Source organism: Elephas maximus, chromosome 3 (genome assembly GCF_024166365.1).
Source record: "Elephas maximus indicus isolate mEleMax1 chromosome 3, mEleMax1 primary haplotype, whole genome shotgun sequence".
In the NCBI taxonomy this organism is placed as follows: Eukaryota; Metazoa; Chordata; class Mammalia; order Proboscidea; family Elephantidae; genus Elephas; species Elephas maximus.
Window position 1 is genome coordinate 157051243 of NC_064821.1, and position 7198 is coordinate 157058440.

Genomic DNA, 7198 nt, shown 5'->3' on the forward strand with positions numbered 1-7198 from the left:
AAAGAAAACTCTTATTTCTCACCTCAGTATACGGAAGGATGGAGTTGCCACCAACTATGATGGGAAAACCGCAGGTGCAGGAGGTTTTAGTGGGAACATCCAGCTCAGAACCCTGGGCCTTCCTTGAGTTTTCCATCCAGGCTGTCTCCATTCCTGTATCAGTATGTCCTTTTTTTGATGCTGGAGATACCTGGCTCTTGGTGCTTGACCCCTCTTATCCTGGGTGCCATTTGTTCCACCTCCTGCTGGCAAGCTAATCCACTGCCCTGGTTCCCTTAATCATCTCTCCACAAGTTCTTCTGTGCAGAAGTGTCTCTAGGTCACCTGTGAGGCATGGCCAAGAAGAGGCAACTCACTTCTTGAATTATGGACAAGGAGATAGAGTAGTTCCCTGGTGGTCTAGAGAATAAGATTCCAGAGCGAATGACCCTGGTTCAGTTCAGGGCCAGAATTATTTTTCCATCTCTGCATGCAGGAAGTCTCCTTTTATCCTAGGAGGTCTGGGTACTCCAAGGATCAGAAGTAGAAGAGCTTCCACACTGAGTCCCAAACTTCCTTGTTAGGAGGGTGAAGGTTGGGGAGAGGGTGGGAAAGTGCAATGGTGGACCACTTCTTGGGACACCCCCGTCTTGCTTCATGTTCGCATTGACACAGGTGGAAGTGATTTTAGACAGCTTCTAAGCCTCTTATCCAGATTTACACTGCTGTGCAGAGATTCAAATCCCTGTTGGGCTACACCCAAGATGACACTCTTTGCCCCTTCTGTTCCAGGGGCTAAGATTCTGCTGAGTTCTGAATAGCTGAGCAAGAGGCCAAGCCAAGTCATGGAGTACGCTTACGCTAGATCTAGGTGGGTCAGCTAAGCATCCTGGACTACATTTGCGGCTAAATTGCTTAGTAGGATTTTAGAAGTGGGGGTTGGAGGAAATAAATGTTATGGTAGGAGGAAGGTGAAGGTTGGGTAAGGTCATAGAGGCCTAACTAGTATGTAGATGAGGTGGTTCAGGAAGGTGATGTTCAGTGACCCAAGAAAGGCAGCATGTGAAGTAAGCATAATGGAAAACTGTTACCTGTGCTATAAGCAAAAGGTAGATGTAAAAGGAAAGTTCTAGTATCAAAATGATGGTATTATAGCAAAGCCCTATGGCTCTACCACTGTTGTGATCCTTAATCCCCCATAGACTTTTCCAGGCATGGGAGGCGTTTTCTCTTTTGCTTTCAGTACTCCCAAGAGGTGTTCAGATGTGTTTTATGTCCCTTGTAACCCAAGAAGGAGAGCTACAGCCAGGGAGGAAGAGTTGCTTCAGCCAGTGGAGGCAGCCTGGGAAATACACAGATGAGGTGGCAGAGGAGTTACTGGTGGGACTCTCTGCTTCCAGGCAGTGTGGTTGGCTGGGGTGTGGCTTCCAGTTGAGGGCTGTGGCTTGAACGAAACTGGAACGCAAAAGTGGCAGAGGGCGAATAGAGGGGATGGTGGAGGCCTTGAGCATACAGCGAAGAGATATGAGGCTGCACTGTGCCAGTTGTTGTTCTGCTCATATTTACTTGGCAGAAAAGTTACCATGATCAAACTTTGTGGTTTTCCAAGGGTGAGGCTCATGCATTGCACAGCGGATGTGCTTACCCCTGCGATTTTCCCAGATATGGGAAATTCCACTGCATAGTTTATTGTAGTGGGGAGCTCCACGCTTTCTCCTAACGTTCTGCGTTTCAGGACAGACCCTATTGCACGTTTGCATTCTGCCTTCTAAGTTCCTTCCGTACCTGTTTTTCCTTTAAAAAGCCAAACCCATTGCCTTTTAATATAAATCCCGTCTCACAGTGATCCCGTGGGGCAGAGTAGAATTGCTCCAAAGGGTTTCCAAGGAGCCGCTGATGGATTCGAACTGCCAACATTTACAGTTAAAAGTCGTAAGTCTTATCCACTACACTACCAAGGTTTCTCGTCAAGTACACTTGTATTCCTGCTGAGTACCTACTTGACCTGCAAAGCTTTGACATTGTCAAACCGGAACTGCCAACATTGTTTCTCTGTTTCTCTCTTCTCTCTCGTCCTTTCCCTTACATTTTCCCTTCCACAACTTTTCCGCTTTTAACTGCCTCATCTTCCACCCCTGCTTTGGAGACAGCTCGCCTCCATCCTGGGACACACACTACTGGTCGGCTTTCCCGCCCGCGCTTCTGCCCCCCGGAGCAGCTTTCCCTGCCCTGAGCGAAGCCTCATGCGCCCTCTGAGAAGTCGCGGCTTGGTCCGCCTGCCTCCAGCTTCCTCTCCACGCTTTGCTCCCACCTGCAGTGAAGAGGCGGCTCTGGCTGCGGACTCGGCTTTGGCGGCGCGGGATGGCGGTGTGGGGACGAGCAGGGGACTGAGTGGTGGGTTTCGTTCGGGTAGAGCCTGCGGTGGGGAGCAGGGGAAGAGGGAAGGGACCGCGGCTCCTCAGTCTTGCCATCGCCAGTGTTCGCGTGGGAACACAAAGGCTTGAGATGCAGCTCTCTCGGCTTCCGCTGGTATTCCTAACTGGTAAATGGGGCCTGCTCCCTGATCTTACTGGCTTTCATTTCGTGAGTAAAGTGTGTGGATGAGCCCTACTTCTTGCCCGAAATGTCCTGCCTCTCTCTCGCTCTGCGCCCGGGCTCCCACCTCAGACAACTCGACCCTTGGCAGGCCCTCTAGGCTGGGGGGCAGACACCCACAAGAGAAAGGGCATAGGGCCTGCCTGATGCACGACGTGGGCGACTCAGCCTTCCTATCACTCCAGAAGGCCTTTTCATTTTCTTCTGGGAAGAAGGAGGCCCGAGGGCTAGGGTTTCAGGGAGGCTCTGGGAACAGGATGCCCTCCTACTAGCTTCATCCAGTTGCTTCAGACATCTCACTGCTTCCTCCTCATTCTATCCTGGTAGTTCCTTGAGTGTTGCCGGGAAACATTTCTTCCTGCACCCCAGGTTACACATATCCTTGTGTTGTTCTGAGTTTTAAATTAAAATAAATAAATAAGGTAATGTAAAATTTTTTTTTTCTTTACCTAAGAGGTGCCTTCAGTGCTCAGTAAGTGGGAGATCTATTATTTTTTTTAGGTATTTCCAGTGAATAGGTCATTGCTTATTGTCATGGATTGAGTTGTGTCCCACCAAAATATCCGTCAACTTGGCTATGCCATGATTCCCAGTATTGTGTGATTGTCCACCGTTTTGTCATCTGATGTGATTTTTCTAAGCATTATGAATCCTATCAGTATGATGTTGCTGAGGTGGGATTAGTAGCAGTTATGTTAATGAGGGGAAACCCTCGTGGCATAGTGGTTAAGAGCTAGGCTGTTACCCAAAATATGTTGGCAGTTGGAATCCACCAGGTGCTCCTTGGAAACCCTATGGAGGCAGTTCTACTCTGTCCTTTAGGGTCACTATGAGTCGGAATCCACTGACCGAAACCGGTTTGGGTTTTTTTCGTTTTTTTTTTTTTAATGAGGCAGGACGCAATCTGCAAGATTAGGTTGTGTCTTAAGCCAATTTCTTTTGAGATATTAAAGAGAGAAGTGACAGAGAGGCACGGGGACCTCAAACCACCAAGAAACAAGAGCCAGGAGAATAGTAGTCCTTTGGACCCAGGGTTCCTGGTCTGAGAAGCTCCTAGAGCAGGGGAAGATTAATGACAAGGAACTTCCCCCAGAGCCCACAGAAAGAGAAAGCCTTCCCCTGGAGCTGGCACCCTGAATTCGGACTAATAGCCTTGTACACTGTGAGAGAATGAATTTCTCTTCCTTAAAGCCATCCACTTGTTGTATTTGTATTATAGCAGTGCTAGATAACTAAGACACTAATTGTTCCAGTCGTGAGGATTTTTGTTTTCTGTATATTGAGACGTAGCCCCTACTGAAGGCTGTAGTCCTTGATCTTTATCAGCAAGTGCTTTAAGTCTTCTTCACCTTCAGCAAGGTACTCACAAATACAATGTGAAGAGAATCAATTAGCATCTAGATTCACTCATAAAATTGAGAGATTTACATGTATTCGGAATTATAGAGACATTTCTATGAATCCTTGTTTCAAAGCAGAGTTGAAAATGGAAATTAGAAAAGGTTCTGAACTAAATAAAAATGAAAACTCTGCACATACTGCATAATGTGCAGCTAAACGTGTCCTTAGAGGACAACACACAGCTTTAAATGTGAATGTTAGAATTTTAGTGCTGATTGTTAATGAGCTAAGTCTCCATCTCAAAAATATTACCAGAATAATAACAACAAAAGCAGAAAGGAGTACAATTTAAATATAAAAACAGAAATTTACATTTAGAAATAGAGAGGAGAGAAGATAAGCAGTTGGTCATTTATAAACACTACTAAAACTGACTACATTCTGTTAAGTGGGAGGTAGAAAAGAGAGAGAAGACACAAAAAAGCAACATGAGGAATAAAACAGAAGTCATTACCACTGAACTAGTAGATATAATCTGATAATAAGTGAACAGATATGTGCCAATAAATTTTAAAAAATAGAGGAAATGAACAAATTTCTAGAAAATATAATTACCAGTAATGATTATGAAAAAAAAAATAAAAGAAAGTCCTACAGGTATTAAATAAATAAATAAGTTAGATCAGAATTTAAAAATTTCTTGCAAAGAGTATGCAAAGACCAAATGGTTTGCTAGAAGAAATGACTTCAATTGAAAACAAACTGTAAAAAAAATTAAAATCTTCTCCAAAATATTTTATGTGATTAGACTGGAACCTGTCTTAGTCACGTAGTGCTGCTGTAACAGAAATACCATAAGTGAAATGCTTTAACAAAGAGAAATTTATTTTCTCACAGCCTAGTAGGCTAGATGTCCAAATTCATACATCAGCTCCAGAGGAAGTCTTTCTCTCTCTGTCAGCTCCAGAGGAAGGTCCTTGTCATCAATCTTCTCCTGGACTAGGAGCTTCTTTGAGCAGGAACCCTGGGTTCAAAGGACGTGCTCTGTTCTCAGCGCTGTTTTCTTGGTGGTATGAGGTCCCCAACTCTCTGCTTGCTTCCCTTTCCTTTTATCTCTCTTGTAAGATAAAAGGTCATGCAGACCACACCCCAGGGAAACTCTCTTTACTTTGGATCAGGGATGTGACCTGAGCAAAGGTGTTGCATCTGACCCTAATCCTCTTTAATGTAATCTAATCTTGCCTCATTAATCCTAGGAAGAGATTAGGATTTACAACAGATAGGACAATTATATCAATCACAAAAAGGAGGACAACAACACAATACTGGGAATCATGGCCTAACCAAGTTGACACACATTTTGGGGTACACGATTCAATCCATGACAGAACCAAAACACTGAAAAAGGCAAGAGGAAAAACAGAAGCTACAGGCAGGCATCATTGATAAATAGAGATGCAAAAATCCTTAAGAATATTTTAAGAAAACTGAATCCAAGAATACATGTATATATCATATTGATATATTGGCATAATATAGTATGTTAAGTTTATGTTCTACATCCTAGTTTGGTGAGTAGCATGGTGCCCGGCTCAAACATGGAGGCTGACCGTGAGGCTTTGAATGTATGTTTCTCTCCTCAGTCCTGGCAATAATCCAGTCTCATGCATCAGGTTCCTGAAGGGGCTGAGTATGCCGCTTCTGAGCCTTCCATTACAGGGCTTTGACCTATAGTTTTTATGGTTATAGTTACAGATCAGCCAAATAAAAAAAAATTGGATCTCTTCTGGTTTCACCTCCTCAGCCATGACTGAACCAGTTTGAACCTGTTTGAAGCCCAGATTTAAACAGGTGGTGAATGGGAGATAAAAAAGACATTGTTAATTATACATGATATTTCAAGGTGGCAGAGTCAGAATTTTATTCCTATCCTTCTTCTTTCCTTTCCATACATATCCTATAAATCTACCTCTTGACTTATTCCAAATCTGAAGATCCATTCAGGACCCTTTTACTACCTTACCAAACCCATTGCCGTGGAGTCAATTCTGGCTCATAGTGACCCTATAGGACAGAGTACAACTGCTTCGTAGAGTTTCCAAGGAGTGCCTGGCACTTAACCACTATGCCACCAGGGTTTCCTTTACTACCTTACATGCAAGCAAAATTTTATTCTTGCTCTTGCTGTTCCTAATTGCTGTGCTATAGTTTCTCTACTTTGTGGACTGATCGCGGACTACTATTCTTGCTAAATTCCTTTTCTCATGTACTTATCTGTGTGTATGTGTGTGTGAGAGAGAGACAGTGATAGAAACAAGAGGACAGAAAGATTCTTTCATTCATTAATGTCTTAGTTATCCAGTACTGATGTAACAAATACCACAAGTGGATAGCTTTAACAAACAGAAATTTATTCTCTCACAGTCTAGGAGCTTAGAAGTTCGAATTCAGGGCACCAGCTCCAGGGGAAATCTTTCTTTCTGTGTCAGCTCTGGGAGAACATCCTTGTCATCAATCTCCCCTTGGCTCTAGGAGTTTCTCAGCTCAGGAACCCAGGTCCAAAGAATGTGCTCTACTCCTGGTTCTTCTTTATAGGTGGTATGAGGTCCCCCACCTCTCTCCCTGTCCTCTTTTCTCTTTTACGTCTCAAAAGAGATTGACTCAAGATACATCCCAGTCTTGTAGATTGTGTCATGCCTCATTAAGAAAACTGCCTCTAATTCTGCCTCATTAACATGATAGAGGTTAGGATTTACAGTATATAGGATAATTATATCAGATCACAAAATGGAGGACAACCACACAATACTGGAAATCATGGTCTACCCAAGTTGACACACATTTTTAGGGGACAGAATTCAATACATAATAATGAACAAATATAGACTGAGCTATGCTAGTGTCTGTGTCAGTTCCTGAGAATATGTTATGTACATACACACCCTTGGCTTCCTGGGAATTATCAATATTTTGGAAGATGAAGACAAGTAAAGCATGATTACTTTAACCCCCCCCGCCCCCAAAAAAACCCAGCCCAGTGCGGTGGAGTTGATTCTGACTCATAGTGACCCTAGAGGACAGAGTAGAACTGCCCCATAGAGTTTCCAAGGAGCACCTGGTGGATTTGAAATGCTGACTCTTTGGTTAGCAGCCGTAACACTTAACCACTATGCCATCAGGGTTTCCATGACTGCAATAGAGCATGATTAATGCCCCAATATAAATGGACACATCAGTAGGCATTTAACTCTATTGAGAGGATCAGGAAAATCTTTCCAAAGGA

The 7198-nt window shown here is 43.7% G+C and overlaps 1 non-coding gene across 1 annotated transcript; it reads left to right on the plus strand.

Moving 5' to 3' along the window:
- The first annotated feature begins 1537 nt into the window (after positions 1–1537).
- LOC126074208 (U1 spliceosomal RNA) lies at positions 1538–1697 on the plus strand. The gene has a single exon (XR_007517007.1). It is a non-coding gene; the product is annotated as a U1 spliceosomal RNA (small nuclear RNA).
- Positions 1698–7198: the final 5501 nt, after the last annotated feature.